This window comes from Notolepis coatsorum, assembly GCF_963971535.1.
Source record: "Notolepis coatsorum genome assembly, chromosome: 19".
NCBI lineage: Eukaryota > Metazoa > Chordata > Actinopteri > Aulopiformes > Paralepididae > Notolepis > Notolepis coatsorum.
The window spans coordinates 46,602,780-46,616,513 of NC_140183.1; the positions used below are offsets into that span (position 1 = coordinate 46,602,780).

The 13,734-nt window shown below is 46.6% G+C and overlaps 1 pseudogene across 1 annotated transcript; it reads left to right on the forward strand.

Moving 5' to 3' along the window:
• The first annotated feature begins 12,434 nt into the window (after positions 1-12,434).
• On the forward strand, positions 12,435-13,594 carry LOC311246485 (dnaJ homolog subfamily C member 28-like; annotated as a pseudogene). The gene has a single exon. The product of its transcript is annotated as a dnaJ homolog subfamily C member 28-like (transcript).
• The last annotated feature ends 140 nt before the right edge of the window (positions 13,595-13,734 follow it).

Sequence of the window (13,734 nt, forward strand, 5' to 3'; positions counted from 1 at the left end):
ACAAATCATCTGTAATCCAGGTGTGCAAGGGTCTAAATTGAGCAGCCCAAAAATAATATTTGAGGTTAGGGAGGGCCAAACCGCCAGCAGTTTTGGCCAGCTGTAATGTTTTGAAACGCACTAGGTAATTTCCCCTGCCATATTAAACGTTTGGTATATTACATAATATACTATATTTGGTAAATATATGTAAAATAATAATACAAGTCTATATAATATAATATGATTGATATATTATATTATATAGACTTGTATTATTATTTGACATATATTTAGCAAATACTATGCACTGTCTTTTAACTGCTTCGTCAACATCTCATGCAGAAAACCTTTTACAATGAAATTACAATGGGAACCTTTATCCTTTATATAAGTTTATAGTCCATTTCAGACCTGAAATAGAATACCTTAATTAAGCTGGCTTGACAGCTAAACAAGCATGTCTTTGAATGACCCTAATTTTGTGCAATATGTCATGAGTAAATTATACATGTACCAAGATTGACAGCTATTTACTGAACAGGTTTGTGCTCATAGCTTTTTTCATGTAGCCTACGTACGAAATGATACAAATTGGACTGTAGTTGGCTAGCTGCAGATAGTTAGCCATGGTACGTTAAGTTGTAACGTAACGTTATATGACATTCACGTTACAACTTGCTTAGCAAACACAAACACGGCCTTGTTCGATAACGTTAACTGACTTCGTTTGTGCATATCAGTCGATAGCTATTGTTTAAAGGCAATAGTGGCAAATGTAATTACCGGTAGTTAAAGTTGGCATACGGTAGTGTCGTGGAAATATATTATCATACCATTGTGGTATTGTATGAGAGGGCGCTGTCATCAGATATCAACGTAGGATGTGCGTTTCTCTTTAAGAGAAGCACACATTAGCCAGTCAAAACAATTTGGTTATGATCTATGTTGATCCTTGCTATAAGGCCATAAGTGACATTGTTATGGGATCCGCTCTGTTTTCCTTGTAAAGCAGCCATAATAGTCATTTCAGCCAATCCTCAGAGTGATGTTCCAGTTCCTTCCACGTCATATGTATATATTAATTTTGTATTAACGGTCTTGGGGAACGAGAGATCGTTCTCACTTGGTGATCGGACATTTGTTTACATGGTCTGATCTTCAACTGTGCATTCCTTATCAATTGATCTATGTGAGGAATTAAATCTATTTTCTATTTCCTTATTTCAGCTTTTGGACTCAGAACAAGTTATTGCTCATTATTATATTATTAATCTCCCACAACAGATGGCGACGAGGATTTACAGTTACATTAGGGTGTCAAGATAGACCAGACAGCGGGAGTTCAGAGTGGTGCATTGCCGACGAGCAATCCAGGGGAATACTAAATTATCCCCTGCCCTAAGCCTCCGGGGAAAGGATTCAGGAGAAGGGGGGACACCTGGACACCGACTGTTTTGTCATCTCTGGCAGGTAAACCCATATGGATGCGTGCGGGAGTTGGAAGTTATTTTGAGATTCTGAGTCCAGATGTTGTCTAGGGCTGGAACATAGTATTGTTTTTTTTGGGGTACTTTTTTTATGGTTTTCCTCTGGACACTTTAAATTAAGAGGTATGTTCCGATAATTAGGCGTGAATTACATTTGTATCCGATATTGTAGGCGTGTGCAGAATGTACTGTGGAGTATAGTGGAAAGGATTTTAGGCACTGATTCTGGGTTTTTTGGTTGTTTTCCTAACAAGGAGGCGGGAAGTTGGACCGTGCGTGGGATGCCAAAAGATAGGGGGTCAGGGGGTCGTGTGATTGGTTTCCACTGTCTTATCTGGTCATACTGCAGTTTTTTCTGAAAGGAAATAAGATAGGGGCATTGTATCCGATAATTAGGCGTGATACGCTACTCCACAGAGCTTTTTTCTCGAAAGTGTTCAGAGGAAACGATTTGTTGCCACATATTTTATTGTGGGTTTTTATTTTTATTTTTTTTTTTTAACTTTTATTTTCTGTTTGGTTTTGTTTTGTTTGGTTTGTTTTTGTTATATTTGTTATCTTTATTTTATTTGCGCTATGGGAAGAAGCAGGAGCAAGTTGGCGGGGCCACAGGGTGAGGAAAGTGGAAGAGTGAAGTATATGAGAAGCACTTATGGTTTAGATTCTGTGGCATACGTCGACAAGTGGGTAAAGGAAAACAATTTTCCGATAGGGGGTTCTTTCTCATTGACTAAGTTGAAAGAGTTGGAGGAAGCATTGAGGGAAGTGAGGAGTCGGTTGAGGAAAAAGAAGCGTGTTAAAATAGAAGTTATGGAGGATTTAGAGAAGCAAGAGGCTTGTTTAGGTCTATGGAAGAGGGAGGCAGAGAGGAGAGAGGGAAAAAGAACGATGAAGCTTTTGCCTGCAGACGATGTAGAGGATAACATTTTGCTGTCTGTCTCTTCCCCCACGGCGGTGGAGTTGCTGCTTTGTCTGGACCCTGACCTCGATGCCCTTCCGTGTGTGAGGCCTCCCCTACGTCAACCACCTGGACTACCGGCGGCGGCTACTGGATCTCCCCTACGTCAACCACCTGGACTACCGGCGGCGGCTACTGGATCTCCCCTGCGTCAGTCACCTGGACTACCGGCGACTGAGCCTCCCCTGTGGCAACCACCTGGACTACCGGCGCCTCTCCTGCCACACTTTGATTCCTCCTGCCCTGGAGAGCTACCTCCCCCTCCGCCAGTGCCGTGGCAGCCTCCGACGCCACCTAAGCCGAACACGCCAAAGGCTGGATTGACAACAACGGATGACCTTTTCCACATTTCCAAACAGCTGAGGGAGCTCCAGCTGTCCGTGGAACGAAATACACGGGCTACGTCAAAAGTCATAATGGGGGCGAGGTCCACATCAGGGGACCCTTCCTCGTTGGTGTTGTCTTCGGATGAGACTCCACAAAAGAGGAGCAGGGGGGGAAATATGAGGGAACAGGAGAGAATTGACTATAGTGACCAGATGATGAAACATGCCATGGCCCCTTCTGAGGTAGATCCGCTACTCGTCAGTAACCAATTTCCTATGGTTCAGGTAGCGGGGCCTGATGGGGTGATTCTCGTTCACCGCCCGTGGAATTATGAGGACGGAGAAAAGGCTATGGGGCATTTACCGGACATAACTGCATCAGGCCAGCGTTTTGCGGACCAGCTGTTGAGTTTCTGCCAGGAATTCATGCCCACTAACACAGAACTGCGGCGGCTGCTAATGAGGAGGCTGGGACCAACTCATTACGCAAAGATTAAGTCAGCTCTGGGTGACGGAGATGTGAGAATGGGCCACAGGGATTGGACGCATGATAGCAATGGACCTTATACTCTTGTCATACAGGCAGTAAGGGACAGAATAATTGAGGCTTTCCCACTCAGAGTGGACATGAAAAAAATCACAGCTTGCAAACAGATTGTAAGTGAAAGCACAGAGGACTATTACACTAGACTGTATGGGGTTTTCACTGTCAACAGCGGATTACAGGAAGCACGTGATGCGCTGGTCGAGGCTGATGTGTGGGAAAGTCACATGAGCAGAGCATTTCTAGATGGGCTGATTCCAACTATCGCAGGAAAAGTGAAGGACTCTTGTGTGTGTGTCGCGGATGCCAGGCTGGCAGATGTGAGAAAACATGCAAGGCACGCTGAGCAAAGATACAGAGAAGACCTGGAGGAGAAAGGGAAAAAGGCCAGCAAGTTACATGAGGAATCACAGTTGACTTTGGTGAGAGCTGTCACACAACTTTCGAGGGAGGATGGAGCTGGCCAGACAGTTCCGAGAGGATATCAGAGGGGAAAGGCCTATAAAAAACAGGGGCAACGCCCAGGGGGGTGCTTCATTTGTGGCGAAAACGATCATTGGCACAAAGATTGCGATCAAAAGGATCAATGGGAGAGGAAAAAGGAGCAGTGGCGTGCTGAGGTTCATCAACAGCGCCGGAAAGGAGGACGAGGTAGAACGGGAGAGAGAGGGGGAGAGGAACATGGAGTGGAGCCATCGCATTGACTAGGAGGGGGGTCGCAGCGGATGGGTGTCGAGGCGAGGAGGGCCGGGCAGAGCAGCGACCGCAGGCAGAGTATAAACACACACTACACACACACTCTCAACCGACTTCGCACACATGCAATGTGCAATGAAAAACAAAGTGAAGGAATGCACACACTGATAGCGGAAGCCATTTCACATATTGAGAGTAGAGTGCCTGTTTTAGCTGTAGAAACATATTTAAAGTTTGAAAATACAGCTTACTTAAAGATGCCAGTTATGACTTTGTATATTTCAAATGCACCGGTGACATTCATTGTTGACTCAGGAGCAACACATAGCGTGCTTACGGTAAAAAGTTGTCCAGGGGCAAAAATAAGCGGGCGCTATGCATTTTCCAGGGGGGCATCAGGGGCTGTAATCAGAGAAAACTATACATTGCCGATGTCTTGTGTCATTCAGGATGGAGGAAAGGCGGACTTGAGTTTTAAACATGCATTTTTATATTCATCTGCTTGTCCGTTTAATCTCTTGGGGAGGGATTTAATGATTTTGCTGGGTATCCAATTAATATCAACGCCGAGCGGGGTGGAAGTGACAAAGTCAGAGAACACACTTTTGAAATCATATTTCCCTTTTTCATTTTTGTACCAATGGTGGGCAGAAATGGAGATGGCGTCTCAATTAATTGAGATGGCTCGCTCAGTTGTTCCGCCAGACGCGGATTTTATGGGGGCACACCAGATACATATGACGGCGCAGGTATCACAAGACCCGGACCCTGAATTTAGTGATCTTTTCTTTTCCAAGATAGATGATGAAATCCTTTGTTCTGCTCTGTATTGGGATAATCAGAGATGTATAATGGGGGTGGAGCTGAATCGGGAACAGGGGGAAATCTATAGCATGCCAGACTCAAGGCCTCACATGTGCTTGTCAAAACATGTGACGGACAGATGGGAGGACTTGAGCTCTTTAGCCGCAAGGTGTAACGACGTGTCTGATTGGGGGCCGACTGAGCGACCCGGGGTGATGTATTCTGCCTTGCAGGGCATTTACAAAATGTCGATAGCACCGTTTATTTGCAAAGCGATAAGAAGTGTGTACATGCTCCCTGACTCGGAGGACACTCAAGGGGGGCAACAGTACAGTGATGAGTTGTGGGTAGATACAGGGGTGCCTAATGAGCTTGTGGGAGTGAACCCTGTTCTATGGGCATGTGGCAAGTATGACGTGGGGCTCATTAAAAATGCAGAGCCTGTTGTCATAGTGCCTAAAAGTGACTATAGGCCTGTAAGAAAGCAGTATCCGTTGAAAAAAGAGGCTGTGGAGGGGATCCGACCGGTGTTCGAATCTTTACTTGAGAAAGGAGTAATAGTGCCATGTTCAAATTCATCAGTCAGAACGCCTATATTCCCAGTTAAGAAAGTGAGAGGAGAAGGCCAGGCTAGAGAATGGAGATTTGTTCAGGATCTCAAGGCCGTCAATCAGGCTGTCCAGAGTAGGGCCCCGGATGTGCCAAATCCGCACACCATAATGAGCCAGATCCCAGCCAATGCTAATTGGTTTTCAGTGGTAGATTTATCTAATGCATTTTTTAGTGTTCCGGTACACAAAGACAGTCAGTTTTGGTTCGCTTTCATGTTCAATGATAAATCATACACATTTACTAGACTTTGTCAGGGGTTTTGTGATAGTCCAACCATTTACCATCAAGCGCTAAGGCTGAGTTTAGACCCTTTGATTCTTACGGAGGGAACGGCTCTTTTGCAATATTGTGATGATTTATTGATAGCAGCTCCTACTAAGGAGCAGTGCAGAGAGGACACTATCACTCTACTGAATCACTTGGCAGAGGAGGGTCACAAAGCTAGTCTAACGAAGCTACAGTTTGTCAAACAGCGTGTCACCTTTCTGGGTCATATTCTTACTCCAGAGGGAAAGGAGCTATCACCTAACAGAATTGAGGCAATTGTCAGACTACCGAGACCAATAACAAAAAAGCAGGTCATGTGTTTTTTGGGCACCTGTGGGTTTTGCAGATCGTTCATTCCAAATTATTCAGAGTTGGCGAGCCCTCTAGGCGATATGATTCATGGAAAGGGTCTGATATCGACCGGCAAGGTCACGTGGACGTCAGAGGGAGAGGCGGCGTTTATAACATTAAAAAAAGCGTTACAGACCACTCCTTCTCTGGGAATCCCAGATCCTACACAGCCTTTCACACAGACAGTAGATGAAAAAAACGGTCATATGACGTCTGTCCTCTTGCAGGCACATGGAGACAGGCTCCGCCCTGTAGCATACTACTCAAGCAGGCTCGACCCAGTAGGGGCGGGACTCCCTCCTTGCCTGAGAGCCGTGGCAGCAGCTGAGAAGGCTGTCACAGCCTCACGTGATATAGTGGGCTACAGTGACCTCACTCTTTTGGTACCCCATTCAGTCGCTCACATTTTGTTAGAGTATAAGACGAGTCACTTGTCAGCGGCTCGGTATCTCAGATATCATACAACATTGCTTGATTTGCCCAATATTACTGTGAAACGATGCACAGTACTTAATCCAGCAACTCTGCTGCCATCTCCTGGCGATGGAGAGCCACACCACTGTGTGGCAGAGTTAAATGAGATTTGCACACCCAGGCCTGACCTGTCGTCCGTCCCACAAAGTAATCCTGATTTTGTTTTCTATACAGATGGGTCGGCCTCTAGGGATCCAGAGACAGGCAGGGCCAGGGCAGGCTATGCTGTAGTATCTGACTATGAAACAGTGATATCTGGTCCTCTCCCCTCACACTACTCCGCGCAGGTTGCTGAACTTGTTGCACTGACTCAGGCATGCATAAGTGGGAGGGGCAAGGTGATAACAATCTGGACAGACTCAAGGTACGCGTTCGGGGTAATTCATGACTACGGGGCGTTGTGGAGGCACAGGAAGTTTCTCACATCCTCTGGGAAGTTGATTATGCATCATGAAAAAATTCTGGCTCTCTTAGACAGCATTTTATTACCCGCAGCAGTTTCAGTGTGCAAATGCACAGCGCATAGGAACACACGGGACCCGGTGGCGTTGGGAAATAGCAGAGCAGATGCTGCGGCAAAACAAGCAGCAACTCTACCTTTTGTATCGGAGGGGGACCCCCATATTCTAGTTTTAGACCCCTCCCCTTCCCCATTGGTTGAGGTACAGGATGCCTCCACTTCAGAGGAGAGAGCAGCATGGCATAAAGCGGGGGCAGTATTTGAGGGCGGAATTTGGGTGGGGTCAAATGGTAATCCATGTCTTCCGTCCGCACTGTTTCCAGCGTATGCAAAACTGACGCACGGCCTAGACCATGTGTCGAAGGGAGGTATGCAGGCATTGATTGACACAGAGTGGTACACGAGGGGTTTCTCAGCGTATGCCCAGAAATATTGTCAGGCTTGTGTTATTTGTGTCACCCACAATGTAGGGAGGGGCACAAACGTTCCACCTGCAGCACATCCGCCCCCCACTAGAGCATTTGAACATGTGATGATGGATTTCATTGAATTGACTCCATCAGAGGGGAAAAAATTTTGTTTGGTGATGGTAGACATGTGGTCAAAGTGGATTGAAGTGTTCCCCTCTTCTAAGGCCACCTCTGCTACAGTAGCGAAGGCACTACTCACTGAGGTCGTCCCCCGGTGGGGGTGCCCCCGCTTTCTCAGCGGGGACAACGGGCGGCACTTTTATAATGAGGCTATACGACAGGTTAGCGCGTTTCTTGGGATCAGTTTACGGTTTCACTGTAGTTATCACCCGCAGAGTGGGGGGGCGATAGAGAGGGAGAACGGAACCCTCAAAAACAAATTAGCGAAAATATGTGCACAGACTAATTTGCCATGGACGAAAGCATTACCTATAGCGCTGATGTACATGCGGATGCGACAGAGATCAAGAACTGGGCTTTCTCCTTATGAGATACTGTTTGCCACGCCCCCATGTGTGGGAAGTAGTAACCCAAGGGAACCTCTTCCTTCAACAGCATTGTGTGAAGACGCGTTACTAACGTATTGTATGTCTTTATCACAGGCATTGGAGAAAATCAGGCAGAGGGTGAAAGCAGCGCTCCCGGTTCCAGCCTCTCAACCCCTCCACAAAATACGACCAGGGGACTTTGTGGTCATTAAAGATTTTAGGAAGAAGAACTGGCAATCCAAACGGTGGTTAGGTCCGTTTCAAGTTCTTTTAACCACCCATACGGCTATCCGTGTGGCAGAGAGACCATCCTGGGTTCACGCAGCCCACTGTAAAATCTGTCCGAGCCACACAGAGGCCTCCGATAACGCTGAGGGAACAAATTAATTGGCAGTTAACGTGACTTGTAATCTTAGCAGGATGGGGTGCTCAGCCACACTGACTGTGCGTGTCACAAAGGTCACCTGTTTTTATTTCTCATTTCTTACATACATCATACTTTTGTCACTCATGACATGCAGGAGGGCAATAGCTGGCCTCAGAGTAGGGCCTGTGTTTTTCCCCTTAGTGATCATGTGTATTTTCTCAATTTCAAGCACGACCACGGCCACTCTTCCGGTAGTGACCTTAATCGAGGGGGAGACGGCCACGTTTAGCTTACCATTGGGGGACATGCCGGTGGATATGCGAGATTTTCTTGATGAGAGGAGTAGGGAGGATGCGTCCTCTGAGGATATATTTGGCAAATACATTTGCATAAGCCCTTGCTCCACTAGATCTCACATAATCGCTCACTCCTTACTGGCTCGGTATTTTAATGTTGACACTCCTTTTGGTGCTAGGTGGACCATTTCTGACTCTGACATGATCAGTGATAAGGAGGTTCCCGACTGCCATTCTTCGAGCGGGAGAGGCTCATGTATTAGCCTGGCTATAACAGTAAGATCTGTGGAGAAAATAGATGACGGTTATTGGGTATTAGGCATAGAACGTGCTGGCAAAGATATCATGGTTGTTTTCAGAGTCCTAGTGGCAGGGGGATCAAACACCCTAGACCAACGTCAGAGGACCACCCCACTTCCCCCAACCCCACTTCCCCCCCAACCAGGCGACCACCCCACTCCCCATGGTAGTGATATGCAGGGACCGGAGTTACACGCGAACGACAATTATTGGCTCAGTTGGGCAAAGTATACGGCTCAGTATCACTTACAAGATGACTGCTATGTATGTGCAGCAGCTAGACCAGCGCTGGCTACGGCTCCTTTTCCACTAAATGGAACCAACTCACGTGATGCATCTGAGTGCTTGTTAATGTCCGCCGCGGCCACTATAACAGATAGGTTCTGTCCCGGGCTCAACCTTCTTTTTCCCATTCCAAAGGCCATTTCATCACCACCGCCCTCTACTTTTGCACAGGGGGATTATGAGTGTTTCACAGCAATAAGGTCTGGGAAGAGTAGCCCTAGGGGTAGATTCCCTTATTGCACTTCCACTTGGGTGATGGAGGAGAATGGCATTTCTTCATATTCCACTTCGGAGGGGGCTCCCTCTCGGTTGTCACAGCATGTTCCTACACTGTCTAACTTCGCGCCCCGAGCTAGGTCTGACGTGTGGTGGGCTTGTGGCGCTGCAAAAGGTTTGATACAAGTTCTCCCCGCTGATTGGTCAGGCACGTGTAGTCCAGTGATGTTAACAATGCCTGTGTTCATAGGTAAACTTGCGTCCATCGAACCCCTCACAGCTAATCATGTGAAGAGACGTGCTCTCTCTCCGCCAGGAGTCCCGGCTTCTCCCGTTTGGTTTGATTCCATTATGGTGCCTAGGGGGGTTCCTGATGAGTTTAAGGCCAGGAGTGAGATAGCAGCGGGGTTTGAATCCATTTTTGTTTGGCCTACTATTAATAAGAACGTAGCCTGGATTAATCTAATATTTTTTAATCAACAGCGGTACCTGAATTTGACTCACTCTGCAATTGAGGGGGTGGCCGAGCAACTCAGTGCGGTTTCTCTAATGACGTGGCAAAATCGTATGGCATTGGACATGCTGCTGGCTGAAAGGGGAGGGGTCTGCGTGATGATAGGGGTTACCTGCTGCACCTGGATTCCTTCAAACACAAGTCCGAATGGTTCTGTGCACAGGGCTTTGGAGGGGCTACGCTCGCTCAAACAGGAACTGGCTGAGAGTTCGGGTGTTAGTGATCCTTTTTCAGGATATTTTGAGAATCTATTCGGTAAATGGAAGAGGCTGGCTGCCACAATAACCACTGCGGTTTTGGTCGTTGTGATTTTATTTGTGTTTGTTGGCTGTTGTGTGATACCTTGTTTCAAGGGCCTTATCAGACGAGTGATAGACAGGTCAGTGGCAAATACCATGGTTAGAGCTCAAATTTCTCTTTCCCCTTCTGCTCGTTGTGACACAGAAGGGGGGGAGATTTCGGATTCATCTGAGGATGAAGACAGTGTGTGATGTCTATTTTCTTTTATGTGACAGCTTTAGGCAAGGCACTCTGCAAGATTTGAGGTTGAGCCACACACACTGCCAGACACATGGCAGACACATTCTGGTACATTATTTCTTAAATATTTGGCATGTTGAATCGTTTGATGCTGGAATTAGTGTGTGATGTATTTTCTCTTTTTGTTTTCCGAGGGAGAGATGGGGCGTGTCCTGCTGTTCCATTCCCACCGGTGATTGGCTTACGCGGGGAGCAGACCGGGCCGGCTGTGGACGCTTTCCCAGCCCATGACTGTTGGACCACGAACAATAGGATGGTGGGTGGGGGGGTGATAGGTCGCGTCCGTGGGTAGAGACAGGCTTTTCTAAAAGCCCTCTCGGGAGCATGATTTTTTGGCACGGCGGGACACCTGTATAACAGGGATCTTTTGCTGCCCATTGAAGTTCCAGTGCATAAGAACCCCCCACTGCGACAAGAAGACGAGGGGTAGCTAGTATAGTGTTGTTCGTGGGTGTCAAGCTCTGGTTTGTCTACCTCTGAGATGTCCCATCGCCGCGGGGTTTTTTTTTTTTGGAATGGTGTGGACGTGCCCTGTTTCATCTCCGGATTCTGCACTGTCAAGAGGCAAGTTGTGGTTAATATTACGCATTAGAGGCTGTGTTGTCCTTAGAGTTCCAAGAAAGTTTTTGTGTCTGTCAGTTTTGTTGTTTTTTAATTCCTTTTCTTATTATTATTATTCTTATTTTTATTATTATTATTATTATTATTCTTATTTTTATTATTATTATTATTATTATTATTCTTATTTTTATTATTATTATTATTATTCTTATTTTTATTATTATTATTATTATTCTTATTTTTATTATTATTATTATTATTATTCTTATTTTAGTATTATTATGGCTATTGTTGTTGTTATTATGATATGTTCTGGGGTTTTCGGTGGATGGTTATTTTTCTGCAAAATACTTTTCCTGGGATTTTGTGTTTCTTTCCAGCTTGAGAGGAGAGATGTTTCCATCTGGACCTGTGTTGTGTTGTGACCAGCGCCGGGATGCTGTGCTGGGTTAACGACTTGGACATTCCATCACCTCACTGGGATGGAGATCCTGTGTTCACCGTCCCTCAGCCTGATGCTGTGCTGGGTTCACGACTTGGACATTCCATCACCTCACTGGGATGGAGATCCTGTGTTCACCGTCCCTCAGCCTGACCGCCTTTATATGTAGGCCGCTGTCTCCCTCTAGGGGCTGGTGGTAGTAGTTGTTTAAGTGGGATAATTATTTCTGTTTTGTTTTATATGGTGATAATAATGTTGATTACATCATCAAAAGGAGGGAACTGTCGTGGAAATATATTATCATACCATTGTGGTATTGTATGAGAGGGCGCTGTCATCAGATATCAACGTAGGATGTGCGTTTCTCTTTAAGAGAAGCACACATTAGCCAGTCAAAACAATTTGGTTATGATCTATGTTGATCCTTGCTATAAGGCCATAAGTGACATTGTTATGGGATCCGCTCTGTTTTCCTTGTAAAGCAGCCATAATAGTCATTTCAGCCAATCCTCAGAGTGATGTTCCAGTTCCTTCCACGTCATATGTATATATTAATTTTGTATTAACGGTCTTGGGGAACGAGAGATCGTTCTCACTTGGTGATCGGACATTTGTTTACATGGTCTGATCTTCAACTGTGCATTCCTTATCAATTGATCTATGTGAGGAATTAAATCTATTTTCTATTTCCTTATTTCAGCTTTTGGACTCAGAACAAGTTATTGCTCATTATTATATTATTAATCTCCCACAACAGTAGCTAGCTTATTGTGGGCTACCATTATACTCAGCCAGAAATTTTCTTGTGTGACCTCGTTTTGAAATTGTTGGCACGCATAGCTGTATACAAAACCTGTTATGAGACCCTACCTTGGCTTATACACTGTCATGTCAAAATGAAAACGTGTCGACTGATTGAATGAGTCTAGTTTGAATCAACTGCCTGTTGATTCAGTGACTGTTCTTCAGGTGTGTGACTGCTCTGCTGGCAGACATGAGTTTCAGCTTCCAGCTATTCGTTGCCCATAGTAACTTCTACCAAGGCTGCTGTCTGTTGCTTCTGGCTTGGAAGTCCCACTCCCTGCTGCTGCGAAGGCTCAGCTCCGGCCCCAACATTAGTCACAATGTACGGGAAAGCTACTGACTGCTGCAGCTGCCAGAGGAGGAACACAGCAGCCCTGCACAGGTGAAAGACGCCTACCTGCGCATGGCCAAACTGTACCACCCCGACTCTGGGGCTGCAACAGCAGATGCAGTCCTGTTTTCCCGAGTTGAAGAGGCTTACCGTGCCGTCCTTGCACACAAGAGCCGGACCAAGGAGCGTGATGAAGCAAAGGGAGAGGTGGATGAGGAGAAGTCAAAAGCTGTGGCACCTCAACACAGACACTACCTCAACTACGAGGGTGTAGGTTTTGGTACTCCCAGCCAGCGTGAACGGCAGTACCGGCAAATCCACGTGGACCGGGCTGCAGAGCAGGTGTTGGACTACGGACAGAGGGAGCATGAGGCGGCTGCAGCTGCTGAGGGGGCGCTGTTGGAGAGGGACATGCGTCAACGCAGCCGTAAGATCAAGATCACCCAGGCTGTGGAAAGGCTGGTGGAGGACCTGATCCAGGAGTCCATGGCCCGCGGAGACTTCCAGAACCTGAGTGGAGACGGAAAGCCCCTCAGCAAGTTCCAGCACAACCTGTACGCCGACCCTATGACCCACAACCTCAACCGCATCCTCATTGACAATGGCTACCAGCCAGCATGGGTTGTTACACAGCGGGACATCCGTGAGACCACCGCTCAGATGCGTGAGAGGCTGCTGGAGGGGAGGGCCAGGCTGAGTGACTCCATGAACCCCAGGGAGCGTGCTCAGTGGGAGCAGCTATGTGGCTCCGTAGGGGAGGAGCTGGTGAAACTCAACAAGATGGTGGATAATTTTAACCTCATAGTACCATTGCTCAACATGCAGATCAGATGGTTCAATTCAGGTTGGCCCGGGAGATCGACCAAGCAGAGAAAGGGGCACATCAGCGCAGACATGACAAGGAGAGGGAGAAGGAAAGAGAGAGGAGGAAGGAAGAGAAAGGGAGAACCAATGTCGCATGGAGACCTAAAGACGCTAAACGCAGCCTGATGTCGTGGATGCAGAATTTACTCAGATGAATACTCCTTGATACCTTGAATCTAAGGTTTGATTGATTGATTGATTGATTGATTGAAAACTTTATTAACAGATTGCAGAATGGGTACAATACAGTACAGCTCAATACACACAATTGTTAAGGGGATGCAGACCAGAGAAA